The 23,011-nt window shown below is 42.3% G+C and overlaps 1 protein-coding gene and 1 long non-coding RNA gene across 16 annotated transcripts in view; one reads left to right on the top strand and one right to left on the bottom strand.

Moving 5' to 3' along the window:
- Nucleotides 1-23,011, top strand: part of RBPMS (RNA binding protein, mRNA processing factor) — a 190,834-nt gene that overhangs the window by 28,432 nt on the left and 139,391 nt on the right. The window lies entirely within an intron of this gene.
- On the bottom strand, nucleotides 5,360-14,114 carry LOC118146781 (uncharacterized). Of its 8 annotated transcripts, XR_004732755.3 has the most exons (5): nucleotides 13,304-14,114; nucleotides 12,189-12,314; nucleotides 7,063-7,134; nucleotides 6,164-6,439; nucleotides 5,360-5,662 (listed from the first exon to the last, which is right to left on the bottom strand). It is a non-coding gene; the product is annotated as an uncharacterized LOC118146781 (long non-coding RNA). The 8 variants fall into 8 exon arrangements; XR_004732756.3 differs by lacking the exon at nucleotides 12,189-12,314; XR_004732753.3 differs by lacking the exon at nucleotides 7,063-7,134.

Here is a 23,011-nt window from a genome sequence, read left to right on the forward strand (position 1 = left end):
TAGGCGTGAGCCACTGAGCCCGGCCAGAATGTTACTTCTTTTCTTTTTTTGAGACAGGGTTTCGCTCTGTTCTCCCAGGCTGGAGTACAGTGGCGCTATCTTGGCTCACTGCAACCTCTGCCTCCCAGGTTCAAGTGATTCTTCCGCCTCAGCCTCCTGAGTAGCTGGGACTATGGGTGCATACTACCACACCTGGCTAATTTTTTTTTTTTTTTTTTAGTAGAGATGAGGTTTCACCATGTTGGTTTCTATCTCCTGACCTTGTGATCTGCCTGCCTTGGCCTTGAAGGCCAAGGCACAGGCGTGAGCCATTGTGCCCGGCCCAGAGTGTTTTTTCTTAAATTCTTGTTGACCTTAGAAGTATTTATTTTGGTTGTGCCCCCTCCCCACCCCCTCTCCCCTTTTTCATGTCATCAGAACAACAGGCATTGGGTCATTGATTGCTATCTCTGCTGGCTCAGTGGCTACTGTCGTTTTTATTAATGATACACTTCTGTTCGCCAGGGCAGATAGCTTGTAAGTAAACATAAATCTTATTTAGAAACAACGAACAAATATTTTTGGTGAGCCTTGGACCTCCTGTATCTGTGAATGTTTATAGGCAATCTCTTGTTTATAGGAAATGGTGCAGAGCTGAGGAACTTTGGCCTCAGTAGTGGTGGGAAGTGGGACAAAGTAGGCTGGGTCTGTTGCTGGTTAGCTCACTTCATGAGAACAGTATGCTAATGAACCCAAGGTCACTGGGCCATCTGTGTATGGGTCAGCCAGCTCTGCTCTCCTGGGATCCCAGACCTTGGCTAGGAGGCTGGGCAATGTGTATCATTGGTCATGAGGCTGGAGCAGATAGAAAGATCAGCACTAATCCATCACCAGACCCAGAAAACAAACTCAAAACACATGCCCTGTGGCTAGTACATTATCTGTGGCTCTTTAATTTATGAGGGTTATCATAACAGATTTTTGTAATTTTCTTAAACAGATTGATAATAAATACATGTTACTGAGGATACTGGGAAAATAAAGTATGAGGAAAGAAACAAAATTCACTATCCAAGGACTGACGGAGGTTACATTCTGGATTTTTCCGTCCTTGATGTCCCCTTCCCTTGGCTTCCATGACACCACACTTGGTTGACTTTCCTCTTCCTCCCGACCCCACCCTTACATTCTCCTCTTCCCCTTTCCCCCTGGATTTGGTTTGTAAATGATAGTGTTGTCACTGTGTCCTGCCTCTTCATTTCTCATTGTCTTGCATTTCCATGGATAGTGTCCTTTGTCCCAGACTTTCTGTCTTGAAGCCCAGATTCAGATATTCAAGTGTCTACACCACCTCGAGTTGGTTGTTAATGTGTCCGGTAAATGATTCCATTATCCCCCCCATCTAACCTACACCCCTGTGTTCCCCCTCTCTAGGAGTCACAGCCTTCACCTAGGCTCCCAACCCTTGCTCTCCTTTCCGTAACTAATCTGTCACCAAATTCAACAATTCTACCTTCCAAATATCTCTCATATCTGTTGACTTACCTCTACCCTGCTGCTGTCCTAATTCAGGCCACCAGCAAAGCTTCCGCGCAGCCATTTCAGCCTTAAGCCACTTTCCCGTCTCCAGCCTTGCCTGCCTTTCAGTCCTTGCTCTCTTCTGGAGAGCCTAGTAAGTAACCTTTCACAGAACGGACCGTAAACTCTGCCATTCTGCTTAAAACCTTTAAGTGTGTCACCTTGCCCAGATGGTCTCATCTGCAACTTTCTCCTGCAGACCCTGTGCTTTAGTCATACTGAGATTCATTTATTTTTGATAATGTCTCCTCTCTTTCATCTCTCCTGTTAGCATTTTTATGGACACCAGGTTCTGGGAGGGTGCTTCAGGAAACTCAGAGTCTTGGATGGGGAGACGCCCAGACAGACCTGGGAAGGCTGTCTTGACTTTGGCTTTGGGAAAACCTAGAATAAGACTGCTTGGTGTACTAGAAGGCAGTGTGCAGACACATTCTGCCTTGTGCAATGTTTGGCAGCTTTTCCTCTGGTCTTTGAAAAGGATGACTGCTTGGGAGGATTATTCCAGGACCATGTTGCATAGAAGGAAAGACATCCTGATGTCTTCGTCTAAGAGAAGTGCTTCTGAAGTTGGTGGATTTGTTTTCATGTTAACCTGGTACTTAAAATTACTATGTATGGGGCTACATTTTAACGTAACACAATGAATCCCTTTTGTAACATTCCAAGTGATATGTCCCATTGCAATGTGGGATTTTCAGAATTGGGAAATCCCTGAGAGCCAGGATGTAGAGCGTTGTTTCCCGATACAGTAGTGGTTTATGAGTTGGGAGAATTGTGTATATCCTAGCCATGTCCCCTATTTCTTCTTGGGTTCGTTTTGCATCCCCCTTGCCAGATAAACTAAACAAAATGATAAAGAGTAGAAAAGGCTGTCCATTAGTGGAGTTAATGTTTATGTAGATGTTAATCCATAGGAAATACAGTGTTGCTTTCCAGTCTAACAGAATCTTTGGCCCCTTATCCTACCCTCTTGGTAATTTTCATGGTTTTGTTGCTGTTTTGTTTTGTTTTGCTTGAGACAGAGTTTCCCTCTGTTGCCTAGGCTAGAGTGCAGTGGTATCTCTGCCCACTGCAACCTCTGCCTGCCAGGTTCAAGTGATTATTGTGCCTCAGCCTCCCTAATAGTTGGGATTACAGGCGCCCACCACCACGCATGGCTAATTTTTCTTTTTTCTTTTTTTGAGACCACGTATCCCTGAGTCACCCAGGCTGGAGTATACTGGCACAATCTCAACTCACTGCAACTTCCGCCTCTTGGTTTCAAGCAAGTCTCCTGCCTCAGGCTTCCAAGTAGCTGGGTTTATAGGCATGTGCCACTACGCCTAGTTAATTTTTGTATTTTTAGGAAAGACGGGGTTTTGCCTTATCGGCCAGGCTGGTCTCGAACTCCGTAACTCCTGATCTCAAGCGATTCGCCCACCTTGGCTCCCCAAAGTGTTGGGATTGTAGATGTGAATCACCGATCCTGGCCTTGTTTTGTTTTTTAGTTGAGGGAGTTGGTTCTTCTAAGAGGCAGACCTTTCTTTTTCTTTTTTTGGTTGTTTTTTTTTAAGCTAGTTTAACAATACAGTAAAATCTTTTGATTGTGTTTATGAACAGTGGAAAGTTTGTTACAATGTTCAACTATTTTACTTATGTCGAAACAAAACCAAATATGTCACAATGACTGGGTATTTATACTTCTGCCAGAATGTTTGGAATTGTCAGATATCCTCTGGTTTCTCTTATTGCCTTCACGGTACTGATTCACAGTGAACCTTCACTACTTAGTCCCAGATAACTGATTATCAGTGGCTGAAATCAACATAGAGATATTTCAGAAAACATGTTTTTCAGAAACTTCTAGAAAGCTGCAAAAAAAAAAAATGGATGTCATGTCACCTCATTTTTTTGTGTTTGAAAAATTATAAAGTTTTAAGTAATTGTGACTTAAAAACATGTAAAAGCATAGTACATCCAGTAAACAGTGTAAATTCCCTGTCAGTTTCCTAACGCCATCCTTACCTTGCTGTCGAAGAAGTGTGACTACAGTTAACACTTTAATGTGCATCTTTTTATGTACTTAACGTGTCTGTAAAAATGTCTTTTTGCTCTTTTTTGCTCCCTTTTAAAGTTTTAACTTGACAATAAAGTTTAGATCTTCCATCTTAGTTTGTATAGCTGTAACACATTCTTTTTTTAGTAGCCACATACAGTGTTTCAAGGTATGGATGTTCCAAAATACAGTAACCATTTCCTGCTGCAACATTTTAACTTTTTAGAATTCAACTAAGTGTACTTGCGTAATTAAAAATGTAAAGATTATTTTGCCTGTGTGTTCTTCATGATATATGTAGGCTAGTAAATTATGGTTTATATTGATATGTGTCACCACATGTATTTGAATAAACTACATACACGTTTGAACAACTTATGTGCTATTTAAAGATTTTTTTTTTTTGAGACTGAGTTTTGCTCTTGTTGCCAAGGCTGGAGTGCAATGGCCCAATCTCAGCTTACCACAACACTGCCTCACGGGTTCAAGTGATTCTCCTGCCTCAGCCTCCTGAGTAGCTGGGATTACAGGCATGCGCCACCACACCTGGCTAATTTTTGTATTTTTAGTAGACACAGGGTTTCTTCATGTTGGCCAGGCTGGTCTTGAATTCCTGACCTTGAGATCCACCCGCCTCAGCCTCCCAAAGTGCTGGGTTACAGACGTGAGCCACTGCACCCAGCCTTAAAGATGTTTTTTAACCATACGCCATTTTATAATACAACTTACTGTCTAATTCCAGAACTTGTCTAATATTGAGATTCCTAGAAATGGAATTTCTGGATGAAAGTGATGTGCATTTAATTTTTAAGTAGATAATGCTGAATTGCCCTCTACAATGACAACAATTTGTTGTCCCATCTAGCGTGTCCATTTCTCAATACCTCTTCTAACATTTGAGATTATCTTTCTCTTTCTTTTTTTAAGAGATGGGCTCTTGCTATGTTGCTCAGGCTAGCTTCAAACTTCTGGGCTCAAGGGGTTCTCCTGCCTCAGCCTCTCCAGTAGCTGCGACTCAGGTACACACTGCCTTGCCTGGCTTAGAGGTTCTTTCTTACTTGTAATCATTGGCTAGAAGAAGGCATTTCATTGTTTTATTTTGTATTTTTATTATTAATGAAGTGTATCATTTTCAAGTGTTCACTGGTTTAGTTTTTCCACAACTTGGTTATTTATCTTTTGTCTATTTTTCTGTTAGATTGCCTTTTTGATTTTGTAGGCACTCTTTATTACTATTATTATTATTATTTTTTTCCGAGACCAAGTCTCGCTCTGTCGCCCAGGCTGGAATGCAGTGGTGTGATCTTAGCTCAGTGCAACCTTCATCTCCTGGGTTCAAGCGATTCTTTTGCCTCAGCCTCCTGAGTAGCTGGGGCTACAGTTGTGTGCCACCACACCTGGCTAGTTTTTTATTTTTAGTTGAGACAGGGTTTCACCATGTTGGCTAGGCTAGTCTCAAACTCCTGACCTCAAGTGATTCACCCACTTCAGGCTCCCAAGTGCTGGGATTACAGGCGTGAGCCACCTCCCTGGGGCTTGGCACTCTTTATATGTTGTAAACCTTGATTTTATTTTGTCTTTAATATAGTTTAGAAATATTTTCCCTAGTCTTTTTGCTTGTCCTTTAAAAGATGGACCCCTGTCATCATTTGCTGCGAATGTCATCATCTCCTTAGAAAATCCAAGATTATCAGTTGAAAAAGAAGAAGAACACAACTAATAAACTTCAGTAAGACAGCCAGACAAGATAAACAGAAAAATCACAGGGTTTTAATTTTATTGAAAAAAATATGGCTGGGTGCGGTGGCTCATGCTTGTAATCCCAGCACTTTGGGAGACTGTGGCACGTGGATCATCTGAGGTCAGGAGTTTGAGACCAGGCAGGTCAACATGGTGAAACCCCATCTCTACTAAAAATACAAAAATTAGCCAGGTATGGTGGCGTGTGCCTGCAGTTCCAGCTGCTCAGGAGGCTGAGGCAGGAGAATCGCTTGAAACTGGGAGGTGGAGGTAGCAGTGAGCCAAGATTGTGCCCTGCACTCCAGTCTGGGCAACAGAGTGAGACTCCATCTGAAAAAAACAAAACAATAAATATACCTATATCAGCATAGGAAAATAGTACAGATTGAGTGCATTTCTAATCTCTAAATTCAAAACCCAAAATGCCCCACGGTCTGAAGCTTTTTGAGCACTGCTGTACCATCAGTAGAAAATTCCACACCTGACTTCATGTGACAGGTTGCAGTCAAAACTTGGTTTTCATGCACACAATTATTAAAAACATTTTATAAAACTACCTTCAGGCTATATGTATATGAAACAAATGGATTTTGTGTTTAGACTTAGGTCCCATCCCCAACATATCTTGTTATTTATAAAATATGCAAATATTCCAAAGTCTGAAACACTTCGGGTCCCAATCATTTCAAATAAGGAATTCTTAACCCATACTAATCAATTAGAAAACAAATTTTAAAAGATACCGTTCTTGACAGCAATGAAAAACAATACATTTGCAAGAACAACTTGAAGAATACTGCATTCTGAAGGATAGAAAAGACCTGAATAGACCTGGCGCAGTGGCTGACGACTGTGATCCCAGCACTTTTGGAGGCCAACATCTGTGGATTGCTCGAGGCCAGGAGTTCGAGACCAGCCTGGGCAACATGATGAGACCCTGGCTCAACAAAAAATACCCAGAGAATTAACTGGGCATGGTGACGTGCGGCTGAAGTTCCAGTTTTTCTGGAGGCTGAGGTGGGAGGATCACTTGAGCCTGGGAGGTCGAGGCTGCAGTGGGCTGTGATCACACCACTATACTTCAGTCTGGACGTTAAGAGCAAGAACCTGTTTCAAAAAAAAAAAAAAGAAAGAAAGAAAAGACCTGAGTAAATGGAAATACCGACTGTATTCCTGTGGATGGATATTGTAAAGTTGTCTCTTTTCTTCAGATTTATTTAAACATTAAATGAACTTCTGATAAAAACTCCCGAATACTTTAAACAGAATTTGGCAAGTTATTCTCTAAGTTATAATTCAGCTGGACTTATACATAAAGCCAATAAAAATTAGAAAAGAACTCTGGGGGGGACTTTCCACAGTGGTTATCAAAACCCATTTTGAAATGTTGTAGTTAAAAGAGACAAATCACCAATGAAACTGAAGTCCAGAGAGGTGAAGTTACTGGTTTAAGGTCACAGAGCTAGAGTGGGCATTTTTCATGCAGGTCAGTGGAAGTGTTTCTCAGTGTCTGGATTGAGTGCATGTGATTCTAACTTTTAGCCATGTTGTAGATTTCTACAGGCTTCTTGATTTCCCAATTAGAAAGATAATATCTTTTGGGAAAATCACTTATGGAAGGAATCAACCTATTGGACATTTGCAGAGCTTGAATAGAGTGAGAAAAGGAAAATGTGAATGCAAATCTGACAAGCCTTGTGTTTCATGTTGTAGTGTTTTCCTGTAAATACTTGCTGTTACAGCAGAGTAGTTCAGAGGTGAAGGGTCAGTCGGGGCGGAAGATGAAGACAGTCCGGCTCTATCTAGGAACAGTAGTTAGGAATTGTTTAGAAACTTGGAATCAATGGACAGGTTAATTAGTATTTTAGTGACATTATCTGCTAAAATTTTAAAATACTTATCGTTGAAGTCCTGAAAATAGCTAATTTTGATTTATTTTCCTCCCATGCTTTAAATTTATTTGTGCTGAATTGTGATGATGAGTTTAAAGGAACAGGGATTGGAGATTTAGAATTTGTATGTAATTACTCTTGGGAAATTTTGTTTTCTTAGGGAGGAGAGAGAGAGAGAAAAAAAAAATATGTGTGAGTGCCTGAGCGCTGGTCAGCTGGAGAATCTTCTGGTTAGCAAACCTGATAGCATCTAGGGTGTAGCTAAGTGGGGGGGAAACATGTTTAATCACTTACTCACCAGCTTCCTGGCACTAAGAAAATTATCACCAGACAGCAGCCACCAGGCTAATTTAACTTTAGTTTTGGACAGGCAAATGTACAACAGTCATTTTAAAGTAAATTTCTTAGAGAACATGCAGGAATGACTTGATTTCTTTCTAGTGATGTTTCCACAAATCCTCTGTAGTGTTTCTGTTGTGTTTGTGTTTCTTATTAAAAATTTCTTAAAGTACAGACATCATTTTCAAATGTCATATTTAGTATTCCTACATTTGAAAGTAAGTATCACATCAATTACTTTTTACAAATTTTCTAGGTACCTACTATGTGTCGAGTTTAATGTCATATCCTCACATGCTTTATGGGTTAGGTGGGAAGTATTACAGACAAGGTTTAAAAGGCTCATTGATGGCCACGATGGAGATAAGATAATGACCAGGTAGGAGATTGAGGAAAAGTTCTTAAAAGCAGCAGGGGATTGGGATGGGTAGGATTATCTACCATTGTTTTTCTTTCTCTTGCCTTTTTAAATTTTCTTTCTTTCTTTCTTTCTTTTTTTTTTTTAAAGACAGAGTCTTGTTCTATCACCCAGGCTGGAGTGCCGTGGCCCGATCATGGCTCACTGCAACCTCTGCCTCCTGGGTTCAAGTGATTCTCCTGTCTCAGCTTCCTGAGTAACTGAAATGACAGGCACCCTCCACCACACCTGGCTAATTTTAGTATTTTTAGTAGAGACGGCGTTTTGCCATGTTGGCTAGGCTAGTCTTGAACTCTTGACCTCAGGTGGTCTGCCTGCCTCAGCCTCTCAAAGTGTGGGGATTACAGGCCTGAGCCACCACGGCCGTCAACATTTTCCTAATAATAGAGAGGAGGTCTTGCTGTTACCCAGGCTTGTCTTGAACTCTTGGGCTTAAGCGGTCCTCCCGCCTCAGCCTCCCAATGTGCCGAGATTACAGGTGTGAACCACCTCACCTGGCCTACTGTTATTTTACATAGAAATCTGTGCTTCATTTAGGCATGAGAATGTTCCGTAGGACCTCCTTTGTAGGAACCTAATGTACTTCTGAAACCCAAATGCAGGTAACACACTCAAGAAAAGTCATAGGAAAAATACATAACAAATGCACGTTTTTTTTTAAAAAAGAAAATACCCCAAGTTTATAATTTATGGTGTTGAATTGATGTGTTTTACTGAGACATAGTTGACTTTTCAATAAACATTTCTTTTCCTTCCTTCCTTCCTTCCTTCCTTCCTTCCTTCCTTCCTTCCTTCCTCCCTCCCTCCCTCCCTCCCTCCCTCCCTCCCTCCCTCCCTCCTTCCCTCCCTTCCTCCCCTCCCCTCCCCTCCCCTCCCCTCCCCGAGTTTCGCTTTTGTTGCTCAGGCTGGAATTCAATGGCATGATCTTGGCTCACCACAACCTCCGCCTCCCGGGTTCAAGTGATTCTTCTGCCTTGGCCTCTTGAGTAGCTGAGATTATAGGCACTCGCTACCACGCCTGGCTAATTTTGTATTTTTAGTAGAGACAGAGTTTCTCCATGTTGGTCAGGCTGGTCTCGAACTCCTTGGGTGATCCTCCTGCCTCAGCCTCCCAAAGTGCAATAAATAGTTTTTTGTTTGTTTGTTTTTTGAGACAGTCTCACTTGGTCACCAAGGCTGGAGTGCAGTGGCACTGTCTTGGTCTACTGCAACCTCTACCTCCCAGGTTCAAGTGATTCTCCTGCCTCAACCTCCTAAGTTGCTGAAAGTACAGGTGCCCCCTACCACTACGCCCTGTTAATGTTTGTATTTGTAGCAGAGATGGGGCTTCATTATGTTGGCCAGGCTGGTCTCGAACTCTTGACCTTGTGATCCACCTGACCAATATTTCTCTCTATCTCCTACATGTGCTGGGCAAATCGGTGAAGCAAGGAATTCTATGATTGCAGTAAGTCCCTTTCTGATGTAGGTTCATTTTGTAGCCATCATTCATGTTCATTGCAGCTATCCCAAGTAGAGTTGAGACCCAGGACCTGGCTCCAGGTCTCCAAAAGCAATTGAAATGTACGCTGCAAAGTCCATGCCTTATGTAGGAGAGCTGCTCAGCCTCGCTTCCAGCCTGTTTACTCTGGGTTCTGAATCGCCATGGGTTTTGTTATCTGGTTTCCCAGCTTCGCCTCCCAGTTCTCTGTCTACCAGTGCCTCACCAGGGCTCTTTTTATTCTTACTCCGACTGGAGATGCAGACTCTCAAACATCTGTATATCTGTCCCTTATCTCTTTGTTCATGTGTTCCGGCACCTTGTGGATATTTATAGGTCACCAGCTCTGCTTTCGTTTGAAGACCTGTCTGGCAGGGCTTGGCACCTCTTTCCTCTTTGTGTATGCAGGGCCTGGTTGCCTAGCTACCTCTGAGGGTACAGTGAGGGCTGGGCTGGGAAGGGGAAGGCCTGGCAAAGCCTGAGTTAGGCCTGCACTTGCACTCTAGTGGGGCGGGGTGGGGGGGGACTACCAGGGGCTTCAGGGGCAATCTGTTAACAGCCACTTCCCATCCATATCTTCTTTCCTCTCTTTTAGTTCTTTATTCTTGCTTGTGTCTCAGGACCAAACAATCTGCAGGATGATGGGGAGGAAGTTGAGGGCTGGGGGTGGAAAGGGGAAGATCTCATGGAAATAGGAAATCTTAGTTTAGTTTTTCAGAGACAGGTAGTTCCATGGGTCCCTTGTGAAGAGAGAAGGACTCTGAGGAAGAAAGGAAGGGTGGTGCAGAGGTTTAAACTGGCTTTCTTTTCCAAAATTTTTGATGGTCTTTTTTCTTTCTTTTTCGTTTTGAGACAGAGTCTCGCTCTGCCGCCCAAGCTGGAATGCAGTGGTGTGATCTCGGCTCACTGCAACCTCCACCTCCTGGGTTCAAGGGATTCTCGTGCCTCAACCTCCTAAGTAGCTGGGACTACTGATGCATGCCACCACACCTGGCTAATTTTTTGTAGAGATGGGGTTTCACCATATTGGCCAAGCTGGTCTCTAACTCCTGACCTCAAGCAATCCGCCCTCCTTGGTCTTCCAAAGTGCTGGGAACAGGTGTGAGCCACTGCGCTGAGCCTTGGATGGGCTTTTATGTCTTGTAGTGCATGAGCTTTAGGTCAGCCAGGGTTAAGTTTGACATCCTGGTCTCCTAACCTGGTTCTTACTAGCTGTGCTGTCTTGGGCAAGTTATTTACTTTCTTTGAAGCCAGTTCTTCTTGAGTAAATTGGGAATAACAAAATCCACAGCATAGAGTTGCATATGGCTGGTAGTGATAATTAGAGAGCATGCCTCAAAAGAATGTAAATAGGTGCTCAACAATTAGAAAGTTGCTATCAGTATTATTAGTATTTGAAAAGGGGTATCATTGAGACATGAAATGAGGACAGGTTATGGAGCAATTGGTCAATAGGCCCAGCTTCTGTGACATTGGAGACTTAATTATAAATCAGTTACTAAGGGTGCATGGTTATATTGGATTCAAAACTAGGTTTGTACTCTGCTCCATTTGTCTGTCTGGGTGACCTTTAACCTCTCTAGACCTTAGTTTTTTCATCTGTTGTAAGAAGAGAATGAGGAGAATAATGCCTGCTTCATGGAGTTGTGAGGATTAAAGGAGGTATGATGTGTAAAATGTGACACGGTGTCTGGTACAGAATTTGATCTAGAAAGAAGGTTCTTACTATTACACATAGTAACCTTTAGAGCATGGTAAAAGCAGTGCTCTGTGACAATTACATTTTTGTGCTCCAGTCCTTTGAAACATGGCTGTTGTATTTCCAAGGTTTTTGACACCCCTGTATTTTATTTTCTTGGGTACACACACACACATTTAGCATTAGCCCATTATTAAATAATAACTTTTTATTCCATTTATTTATTTAGAGACAGGGTTTCACTCTGCCATCCACCCAGGCTGGAGTGCAATGGCACTATTTCAGCTCACCGCAGCCTCAGCCTCCCAGACTCAAGCAGTCTTCTCACCTCAGCCTCTCAAGTAGCTGGGTCTACAGGGGTGCACTACCACACCTGGCTAATTTTCGATATTTTTTGTAGAGACAAAGTCTCACTATGTTGCCCAGGCTGGCCTCAAACTCCTAGACTAAAGTGATCCTCCTGCCTTGGCCTCTGAAAGTGCTGAGATTATAGTCATTTATTCTATTATTACTATTTTTACAGAAAGCTAAGGCTATGTTCCTTAATATATTGAAATGTATACAGCATGAGTACTCTCTGCCTATTCTCTGTATCTATGATTTAAGTATGTATTTTATATGTGTGTATTTGAAATGTAGAATAATTTTGATTTCTTTTCTTTTTTTTTTTTTTTGAGATGAAGTTTTTCTTTTGTTGCCCAGGCTGGAGTGCAGAGGCATGATCTTGGCTCACCGCAACCTCCACCTCCTGGGTTCAAGTGATTCTCCTGCCTCAGCCTCCCAAATAACTGGGATTACAGGCATGTGCTACCACGTCTGGCTAATTTTTGTATTTTTAGTAGAGATGGGATTTCTCCATATTGGTCAGGCTGGTCTCAAACTCCCAATCAGGTGATCTACTCGCCTTGGATTACAGGCGTGAGCCACCGTGCCTGGCCAATGGTGGTGTTCTTAACCACCACTCTGTTGCTTCCCATTGTGCCCAGAGAGGGCCTGAAGGCTTCTCTATTTCCTGAAAAGTTACTTACAGCCCCTTGACTTGTTCTCTGCTTTAAAGACGCAGTGTGGAGTTCAGTGCTGGTGCTGAAAGATGTGAGGATGTTGACAGATGCTGGTCCAATGTTCATGTCCCACCAGGGGGCCAAATTGCCCATCTGTAAATAAGGTTTCTTGTCTTTAGACTCCATCGTGATTATTTTCCTCCTCAGGGGCCAATCACCCTTTTAATCTTGTGGTAGAAAATTAAAGTGAGTTTCACTGAAGTGTGCTTGCATTTTTAAGGTTTCTTTTAAATATTAGTTTAGAGAAGTTAATTAAGTACTGGCTCGTGGATCCAGCTTCCTGCATTTTCCTACTGTTTTCACTATTTAGACGGGGGCGGGGGGGGGGCTTTTCTTAGGAGAATTAGATTACAAATTGAAGGGTGAATGAATACCTTATCGGCAGATCATAAACATTTGGGGTCCTGAATAGGTAGTAGGCTTGCGTAATAGCACCTGAATAAAGTTAGGCAAACATGATTATCTCTGATCTTAAAGGCTTTGAACAGTCTGAGGTTAAAGTGTTTGTCATAGTTTCTAAAAGTCAAGGGAGCGAGCGAGGGAGGCATTTACTTTCTCAGTTTTCTTTTCTTGCAGTGATTTTTTTTTTTTTTTTGCTTAGTGTGTGATAGGGTTTCTCCAGGTGGTTGAGGTTGCCTGGAGGTCTGGTTCCCAGCTTGCTTGAAAGCAGTGTTTGTTAATGTTTTGGGAGATTGTTGATCGCTTTGAGAGTCTGGTAAAGCCTTTATGGGTACCCTTCCTAGAACACACACACACACACACACAGTTTTGTTTTTGAGATGGCTCTGTAGCCCAGGCTGGAGTGCTATGTCTCGATCTCAGCTCACTGCAACCTCTGCCTCCCAGGACCCAGTTCAAGCAATTCTCCTGCCTCAGCCTCCCAAGTAGCTGGGATTACAGGCACATACCACCATGCCCAGCTAATTTTTGTAATTAGTAGAAATGGGGTTTCACCATGTTAGCCAGGCTGGTCTTGAACGCCTGACCTCGTGATCTGCCCACCTCGGCCTCCCAAAGTGCTGGGATTAGAGGTGTGAGCCACTGCACAATGTTTTCTTAATGGTTTTTTAAGGGCCACTTACCTAGGCTTGAGAGTGTATGGCAATTCAACATCAGAACTTGTTTACTGCTCCTCCCCTTCTTTTTTTATTTCTTGAGAAGGTGTCTCCCTTTGTTGCCCAGGCTGGTCTCAAACTCCTAGGGCTCATGCGATCCTCCTGCTTTGACTTCCCAAAGTGCTGGGATTATAGGCATGAGCCACCATGCCTGGTTGACCTCTCCTTCTGTGTGCCCTCTTCAGCATGGGGTCCTGGCTTGAAAATTCAGCAAATAGGTGAATTCAGCTACTGTTCTTACAGTCTTGTTTGTACCCCAGCATCATTTGCATTTGAAAGACTTAAGAACTCAGTACCCACTGCGGCTCCATCAGATGATCACTCTGGAGCTAAGTGTAAAGGCCTGCTTTCCTGGCCACTCTCAGCTAATGGGCATTGATGTAGAAAGGAGTTCAGGTAGCTAGCCTGTCACATCTTCGCAGTGCTGTCTCTTCCCCATCTCTCCTACTGCCACGCTGAATTCCCCGAGTTACTTTTATGCACCTCAGCACATCTTGTTCTTTACGTGGAATGCCCATCCATTCTTCCCCCACCCCAGGAATGCCTGCTAGTCTTTCAGCACCCAGATCCAGTGGAAGCCTCGCTGAACTCCCCTGGCAAACTCTTGCTCTTCCTGTTTCCATGGTAATTTTTAAAGGTCTCTGTTACAGCATACATTATCATGTTGTAATTATTTTTTATGTGTTTGGTGCCTATAAATCAAGTGCTTGTCATAATCGTCTTTGATCACCCAGCATGGTGTCAGGTGCTAGATAGGTTTGCCATCCAGAGTTGATACAAATGAGTTGTGGGGTTAGAACACAGGGTGCAGATTCTGGCTTTGTGACTTCATCTCTTTGTGCCTCTGTTTCCTCAGGTGTGGCTTGTGGTGATGGTGGGGTTCTAAGTAAAGTGGAATAGTACCTAGCAACTGTGCCAGGTGCCATGGCTTATGTATGTGATCCCAGCAGCTTGGGAGACTGAGGCAGGAGGACACATGAAGCCATAAGTTTAAGAGACCAGCCTTGGCAACAAAGCAAGACCCCATCTTTTTTTTTTTTTTTGAGACAGTCTTGTTCTGCCGCCAGGCTGGAGTGCAGTGGCACTATGTCGGCTAACTGCAACCTCTGCCTTCCAGGTTCAAGCAATTCTCCTGCCTCAGCCTCCTGAGTAGCTGGGACTACAGGCATGCATCACCATGCCCAGCTTATTTTTATATTTTTAGTAAAGATGGGATTTGACCATGTTGGCCAGGATGGTCTCGATCTCTTGAACTTGTGGCCTGCCCACCTCGGCCTCCCAAAGTGCTGGGATTACAGGTGTTAGCCACTGCACGTGGCCATGGACTCCCATCTTAAAAAAAAAAAAAATTTAAATTAGCTGGGCATGGAGGTGTGTGCCTGTAGTCCCAGATACTCAGGAATCAGAGGTGAGAGGATTGCTTGGGTCAGGGAGTTGGAGGCTGCAGCGAGTGTGATCATGCCACTGCACTCCAGCCTGGGCAATAGATCAGGACCTCGTCTCAAAAAAAAGTCAGCACTTGTTAACCATTGTGATGTTTGATCATAGCATTAAGCATATTATCGAATGAATGAGAAACTCTTAAAAATAACCCAGCATAATTGGAGAAAACATTATTTAGATACACGGAAATTGAGTTAATTCTGCATTCTCTTAAGTTTAATCTCAGCATAGATCAAATAAAGAAATCTAAATTTATAGGGCTCCCAGAGAGGCTTGATTAGGACCCTCTGTAATCTACTATTCATTTCTTTATATTAAAGTTAACTGTCATCTGTGTGAGGGCCTTAAGCCATTTACAAGTAGATACTGTGGAAATATAAGGCTTTTCTTGGTAAATGGTAGGAAAACTCATGTATACTATATATATATATATATATATTTTTTTTTTTTTTTTTTTGAGGCAGTCTTGTTCTGTCGCCAGGCGCCAGGCTGGAGTGCAGTGTCGCGATCTTGTCTTACTTCAACCCCTGCCTGCTGGGTTCAAGCAATTCTCCTGCCTCAGCCTCCCAAGTAGCTGGGACTACAGGCGCGTGCCACCACACGCAGCTAATTTTTGTATTTTAGTAGAGACGGAGTTTCACTATGTTGGTCAGGATGGTCTTGATCTCTTGACCTCGGGATCTGCCCACTTCGGCCTCCTAAAGTGCTGGGATTACAGGCATGATTTACCATGCCCAGCCCATGTACATTATTTTAATATTATGATTTACATGTGTTGAGAAACCTTGTGTTTTTCAAATCCCTTTTCAGAGTAGCCCCAGTAAGCTTTGGGAGTATGTGTGTAGTGGTGTCACCATTTGTAGTTCCACTGTAACGTGCAAAGCCCATGGGAATCCATGAGAAACAATCATAGAAGCATCTGCTTCTGCTTCTAAGACACATCAAAGGTGGTGAGCAAAAAAGGTGTCACTGAAGGAGCTCTTTCCTTAGTGTATTTTATTTGTGGGCAAGATAGAAATATCCTGCTAAAGTCATAAAATAGTATTTCAGAATTGATAGGAACTTGACTAGTCCAGCCCCTCTTGCTTTACAGATGAGGAAACTGAGGTCCAAAAATGTGGAGTGATGTCACATTGTACTGGGATGTGGAGAGGGTTGAGGGCTGTCAGTCATCCTGTTATTCCCTCTCTATACAGGAGCCCCTGCCTGTCTTCAAGCACTTGGCTTGTTTCTAGAAAGCTTTCCTGGACTCCCCAGGCAGTGTTTCCTTTGTGCATTTTTAACTAAAGTTTGCCTAAATTAAAAGCAATGAAATCCAGGCCTCCTGGAAGGGTATTTAGTTTTCCTTTTTAGCAGAACAATTCAGTTAATGACAGTGTTGGAAGCCTCAACTACCCCATCCAGTGATTGATATACATGCCCCCAAAGTTTTGTAGTGAAATATAAAACAGTCTGTAATCTGATTTTGTAATCAAGGTTTAACCAATTATAGTAGGTCTCAAAAAGTCCTTAGCAATTGAGTTGTTAAGTCACCCACTAAAATCCCTGCCATTGACTTCCTTGGAGCCATTTCCTTTCATGTTTTGGCTTCTTGGTGTCTACATAGTTTCTAAGATCAGCAGCCCAATAAATTGTGCTATTATCTCCAAGTTTCCATGTCTTACATATGATGTACATTTGCTGTTGTCTCTTTTTTTAAAATGTAGTTCAATTTGTGACTCTTTAATTTTTCAAGTGAAAGAAGGAGAATGTTTTAGAAGAAGTTAAATAATTTGAAGACTAGATGCCCATTGATTTATGGAAAAATACTTGTGGTTATAGCTATATAGTTATTGAATCTATGCAGTAACTAGGCAAATTTTTAAAATCTGAGATCTGGCCTGGCACAGTGGCTCATGCCTGTAATCCCAGCACTTTGGGAAGCTAAAGCAGGCAGATTGCTTGAATCCAGGAGTTTGAGACCAGCCTGAGAACATGGTGAAACCCCATCTCTTCAAAAATACAGAAATTAGCGAGGCATGATGGCATGCACCCGTAGTCCCAGCTACTTGTGATCATGCCACTGTGTTCCATCCTGAGTGACTGAGTGAGACCCTGTCTTAAATGGATAGACGGACGGACAGACAGACAGACAGACGGGTAAGTAGGAAGGAAGGAAGGAAGGTAGGCGGGCAGGCAGGTAAGTAGGTAGATGAATAAATTAAAAATCTGAAATCGTATGAGTCTAGATAGATAGATAGATAGATAGATAGATAGATAGATAGATAGATAGATTAAAAAATCTGCAATCTTGTAAGTCCCCCTGTTGTCAACAGAGAAGAGAATCATACTACTCTATACCTTTAGCATCTCTGGAGGAGAACCAAGTTGTACGTCTTGGTTCTTTTCTGTAATATGGAACCAAGGTATTTGCTAGCAGACAGCAAAGAAGAGGCTTCATTGTGCATATTCCTACACTGTATTTTTTGGTACGTTTTTCAGATCTTATAAAGAAAACAAATCTTGTACTGAGTTGTTTAATAACTTTTGATCCATTTCCCAATGTACAGTACAAAAACGCAATAATTAAAAAATCACTGCTATTTAAATTCTGTATGAAGAGAGTAGTGATTAAGTTCCTAGTAGCTATCTCACTTACTTGTTGGCTGTGATAGAGTAATCATTGCAGCAATCCTTTTATACATGTTTGAGTTACACATACAGCTTTGAGGTAAAGGTACTAACACCATATTTAGTAGTTTCTCCTAAAGGCCAAAATTATAGCCTCATATTCGTTTACTTAGAAATGGTATTTTAAAAATACCTATGTCTTACAGTGCATTTATTTGAAAAAGATACATAAAATGCCTATGCATGTGGTAGGCAGTATACAAGTTGCTAAAATTTCAAGACAAATAAAACAAGACCTCCTTATTTGGTGAGGTTGATGAAAAGTGAAGCAGATGATTAAAATGCAGTAGCGTAAGTAATTATTTGTGAGTGTAATTTATTTTTAATGTATAAAGTGGTTTTCAAATGTATACTTATTAGTCTCAATCACTTGCATTTCCTTGAATTGAATGGGAGAGGAGAAAGATGGGGGGTTGCAACGGGTTCACTGGGAAGCATGCAGTGGGTTCACTGGGACACATATGGTATATATGGCAGAGTGTATCCAGGGGGAGAAATAGCATGTTGGTTCTTGATTTTATTGTTTGGCGTAGGGTTGTCATATAGCAAGGGGACAACTCAAATTTCACAGGAAAGATTGCCTGACTTGGCTTTCCCCTGCATCTTTTCTTTTTCCCCTTCCTTCCCTCCCTCCCTTTTTCCCTCCCTCTGTCTCTCCCTCCCTCCCTTCCTTCCTTTTTCAGATTTTTTTAATGTGCCTAGTTTCTACATAGTTGCTTGCTTGCTTGCTTGTGATGCAGTCTCACTCTGTTGCCGAGGCTGGAGTACTGTGGCATGGTTCTGGCTCATTGCATCCTCTGCCTCCCAGGTTCAAAGGATTGTCCTGCCTCAGCCTCCAGAGTAGCTGGGACTATAGGCGCACACCACCACACCCAACTAATTTTTTGCATTTTTAGGTAGAGACGAGATTTTGCTGTGCTAGCCAGGTTGGTCTCAAACTCCTGAGCTAAGGCAATCCACCCACCTCAGCCTCCCAAAGTGCTGCGATTACAGGCATGAGCCACCGTGCCCAGCCTCTTTTGTTTTTTTTTTTGATATGGAGTCTCTCTCTGTCACCCAGGCTGGATACAGTGGTGCAATCTTGGCTCACTGCAACCTCTGCCTCCTAGGTTCAAGCAATTCTCCTGAATTTCTAGAGTTGCTGGGACTATAGGTATGCACTACTACGCTGGGCTAATTTTTGTATTTTTAGTGGAGACAGGGTTTCTCCATGTTGGCCAGGCTGTTCTCAAAACTCCAGACGTCAGGTGATCCACCTGCTGCGTCCTCCCAAAGTGTTGGGATGACAGGTGTGAGCCACTGCGCCTGACCATTACTTTCAATAATAGTACTTATCGGCATATTTATTACTGATTATACAAGTCTGGTATGTCAAGTAAAAGTTTAAAATATGTGGACTTGGCATTGTGTCTCACACCTGTAATCCCAGACTTTGGGAGGCCGATGTGGGAGGATTGCTTGAGCCTAAGAGTAGGAGACAAGTCTGGGCAACCTAGGGAGACACTGTCTCTACAAAAACATAAAAAAAAAAAAAAAAAAAAAAAGTTAGCTAGGCATGATGGCATGTATCTGAGATCCCAGCTACTTGGGAAGCTGAGATGGGAGGGTCGCTTGAGCCCAGGAGATCAAGGCTGCAGTGAGCCATGATCACACCGCGCTGCACTCCAGCCTGAGCCACAGAAAGTGAGACTCTGTCTCAAAAAAGAACCAAACCAAATTTTAATTTGACATTCAAAAGACTTTTCTTTTGAACCAGTCTCTTCCTTGTTAACAAAGTTTGAAGTGATCCCACAGTTGTTTAAATAAACTGAGTCTCCCACCATAAAGTAACTATTTTCCATTCCATTGTCTGATGAGGTGGTCTGAGTCTTTGATCAGATGGAAGACTGCAGACAAGTTAGCCCTCTATCTCAGTTACATAATATTTTTGACTTTTTTTTTTTTTTTTTTTTTTTGAGAGGGAGTCTCACTCTCTTGCCAGGCTGTAGTGCAATAGCGCCATCTTGGCTCACTGCAACCTCCACCTCCCGGGTTCAAGCTATTCTCCTGCCTCAGCCTCCCAAGTAGCTGGGACTACAGGCACACGCCACCATGTCCAGCTCATTTTTGTATATTTAGTAGAGATGGAGTTTCACTATGTTGGCCAGGATGGTCTCGATGTCTTGATCTCGGGATCCTCCTGCTTTGGGCTTCCAAAAACGCTGGGATTACAGGCATTTGCTACTGCACCTGGCCCCGTATTTTTTACTCTTAAGCAAGAAATCTTCACCAGGTCCTCTTGTAATCTGGTGCTGACCCAGAACAATGACGACAGAGGTGCCCATGAGTTCTTTCTGTGTCCCTCGAGGATGTTAGTGTCAAAGGCTACTTAAATCCTTCCTGGAGGGGAATTATTTCATCTTTTGGGAATTCTTGTTTTAATTTGTGTCATTTACCTGTTTTGCTTTCCTATCACAACTCCATGAAAGTAGTTATATTGAAAAAAGATGCTTATATTAAAATCAGATAGGCTTCATTAATAAAATGTAGTGTGCAGGTTTCTATGACTAATAAATAGTTTAAAGCCAGGGTTATAGCTGGTGTAATGAAACCGAATAAAGTTTCTGGCTCATTCGTAACTTTGCAATAGTTGAAATTTATTCTTTGTTGTTATTCACCACTCCGTTCTTGTTAGAACAAGGCAGGGAATAATAAATAATCACATGGAAAAAAATGATTGTTTTCTGTTTGCCTAATTTGCAACATAAGGAAGCAACAAAAGAAAGATCCTTTTGCTTCAACATTCCGTTAACCCAAGAAAAATCACACAAGGTCTGGAAGCAACCTTTATTTGGAGAACTAGACTTGAATACGTTCAACTGAAAGCCAGTGCGAGCTTCTGCTCCTGTAAAATGATGTCTTTTGCCTAAGAATAGACCCTTCTTTCAGTCTAAAATCCAGATAAGCTGTCTTACTTACACTGATCCAAATAGCCAGCGGCCTCATTCCCCCCCAAACTTGACTAACAACCCAGCAATATAATTTTACCGTTTAAAACTTGGCTGACCCAAACATGAACTTTCAAAGAAAACAAGAGCCATTACTAAAAGAGATTCCATTTCTTTCCGGGCCCTAAGTTAAGATGACTTTCCAGAACATTGAGAAAACTTACTCTTCCAATGGCCACTTAATTGTGTAACAAAATAAACATTCACAAGGGAGGCAATATACATCATTCCCTATGTTTAGATTTTTCAAATGTCTTTTTTTCAGGGGTGCATTTTCTTTCTAGGGTTTTCATAGGTAGTTTAATTTACAAGGTTCTACCTAAAGTTGGATCATGATCAAGGATCGCTTGAGCCCATGAGTTTGAGACCAGGTTGGGCACCATGGCGAATCCCCATCTCTACTAACACTGCAAAAAGTTAGCTGGGTATGGTGGCGCATGCCTGTGTCCCAGCTACTCTGAAGGCTGAGGTGGGAGGATCTCTTGAGCCCATGAGACAGAGGTTTGAAGTAAGCTGTGTTCACGGCCGTAGCACTTCTGCCTGGATGACAGAGCAAGATCCTGTCTCAAAAATAGGGTGAATTCTACCTACCTGGCACGGTCATTGGGATAATTGCATGAACATGGGATCTGATCCACCACTCAGTACATAGTAGGAATTCATGAAATTGTAGTTGCTCTTATAATTATTTATTTGACCTGGAACTTCCATGTCCTGATTCTTAGTTCTCGCATGATTCTACACATTATCTAATTGATGATTTTCAAATATGAGCTATTTCAACAATTAAATGGCTGAACAGTCATTAATTTCAGGTGGTCCTAAACCCAAAGCAGTGAATTTTATGAGGTGGATAAGCCTACATTTCATTCGTAGTTTAAAAAGAAAAAGTGAAAAGTTAGTCCTGGGTCAATAAGTGACTTTATCCTTCTAAGCTATAAAATGAAGGAGCTGTACTAGATAGTTTCTAAGGAAACTTCAAACTCTGAAATTCCGTGATTGATATTAGGCCCGATAGCAATCTGTGCATCTTTTAATTTCTACAACTTCTAAGAAATGAGGAGTATCAAAGATTGTGACCCGAGAGTGGGTGTAGGGAAGTTACTATCAGTGATCTTTTGTGAACCAGACCAAAACAAGAACAAAAGAAAAAAGAACAGCAGGCCCGGCACAGTGGCTCACACCTCACACCTTTAATCCCAGCACTTTGGGAGGCCAAGGCAGGCCAATCACTTGAGGTCAGGAGTTTAGATCAGCCTGGCCAAAGTGGGAAAACCTCGTCTCCACTCAAAATACAAAAATTAGCTGGGTATGGTGGTGGGCCCTTGTAACCTCAGCTACATGGGAGGCTGAGGCAGGAGAGTCACTTGAACTGGGGAGGCTGCAGGGAGCGGAGATGGCACCCCACTGCCCTCCAGCCTGGGAGACAGAGTGAGACTCTGCCTCAAAGAAAAAAAAGGTAACAAAAAGAAGTCAGTCCAGATTTGCAGAAATAACAGGAGTTACTCCCACACAACATACATACATATGTAGTTCTCAAGTATAGTTTTCTCTGTCAACAAAGATTTTATGGAATTCCATTTAACCAGCAACTAAGGGTTTTGTGGGACAAAGAAAGGAAGACATCGGTGTCCTCAAGGAATTTATGATCTGTGCTCAGCAGAAAGATACAAAACAGAAGCGTTCTAAAACATGTTTCTGAAGGATAGACTTCCAAAGAAGATATCCATCCATCCATCTGATCCAAATGCTTACAGATTAAGCATCCCTCATCTGAAAGTCTGAAATTGTCCAAAACCTGAAACTTTGAGCACTGACACAGTGCTTCACATCTCACCCTGTGTGTCAGTCAAATACAGTCAAAACGTCACAGGCAAAACACAGTCAAAACTTTGTTTCATGAACACAATTAAAATATTGTATAAAATTACCTTCAGGCTACATGTATGAGGTGTATGTGTAACATAAGTGAATTTGATGTTTAGACTTGGGTCCCATCTGCAAGGTATCTCATTATGTATATGCAAATCTTCCAAAATCTGAAATTGAAAACACTTCTGGTCCCAAGCATTTAGATAAGGGATGTTCAGCCTACACGACTTGTGGAGGTGCTAAGCTATAACAGGTACTCTCTGGAGGCTTCTTGGGACATGTTGCCCTTTGATTTGGTTAATCCTCTTTCATAAATCACAGATCTGTATAATCTAATGGTACCAGTATTTTATGATACATGACATTATAGGTTCAAAACCTTTTGCCACAATTTTTTTTTTTGAGATGGAGTCTGGCTCTGTTGCCCAGGCTGGAGTGCATTGGTGGATCTAGGCTCACTGCAACCTCTGCCTCCTGAGTTTAAGTGATTCTCCTGCTTCAGCCTCCTGAGTATCTGGGACTACAGGCTCCTGCCACCATGCTTGGCTAATTTTTGTATTTTTAGTAGAGACAGGGTTTCACCATGTTGGCCAGGCTGGTCTTGAACTCCTGACCTTGTGATCTGCCTACCTCAGCCTCCCAAAGTGCTGGGATTACAGGCATGAGCCACTGCACCTTTAAGATTCCATTCATATCAATAATC

Source organism: Callithrix jacchus, chromosome 13 (genome assembly GCF_049354715.1).
Source record: "Callithrix jacchus isolate 240 chromosome 13, calJac240_pri, whole genome shotgun sequence".
NCBI classification, from domain to species: domain Eukaryota; kingdom Metazoa; phylum Chordata; class Mammalia; order Primates; family Cebidae; genus Callithrix; species Callithrix jacchus.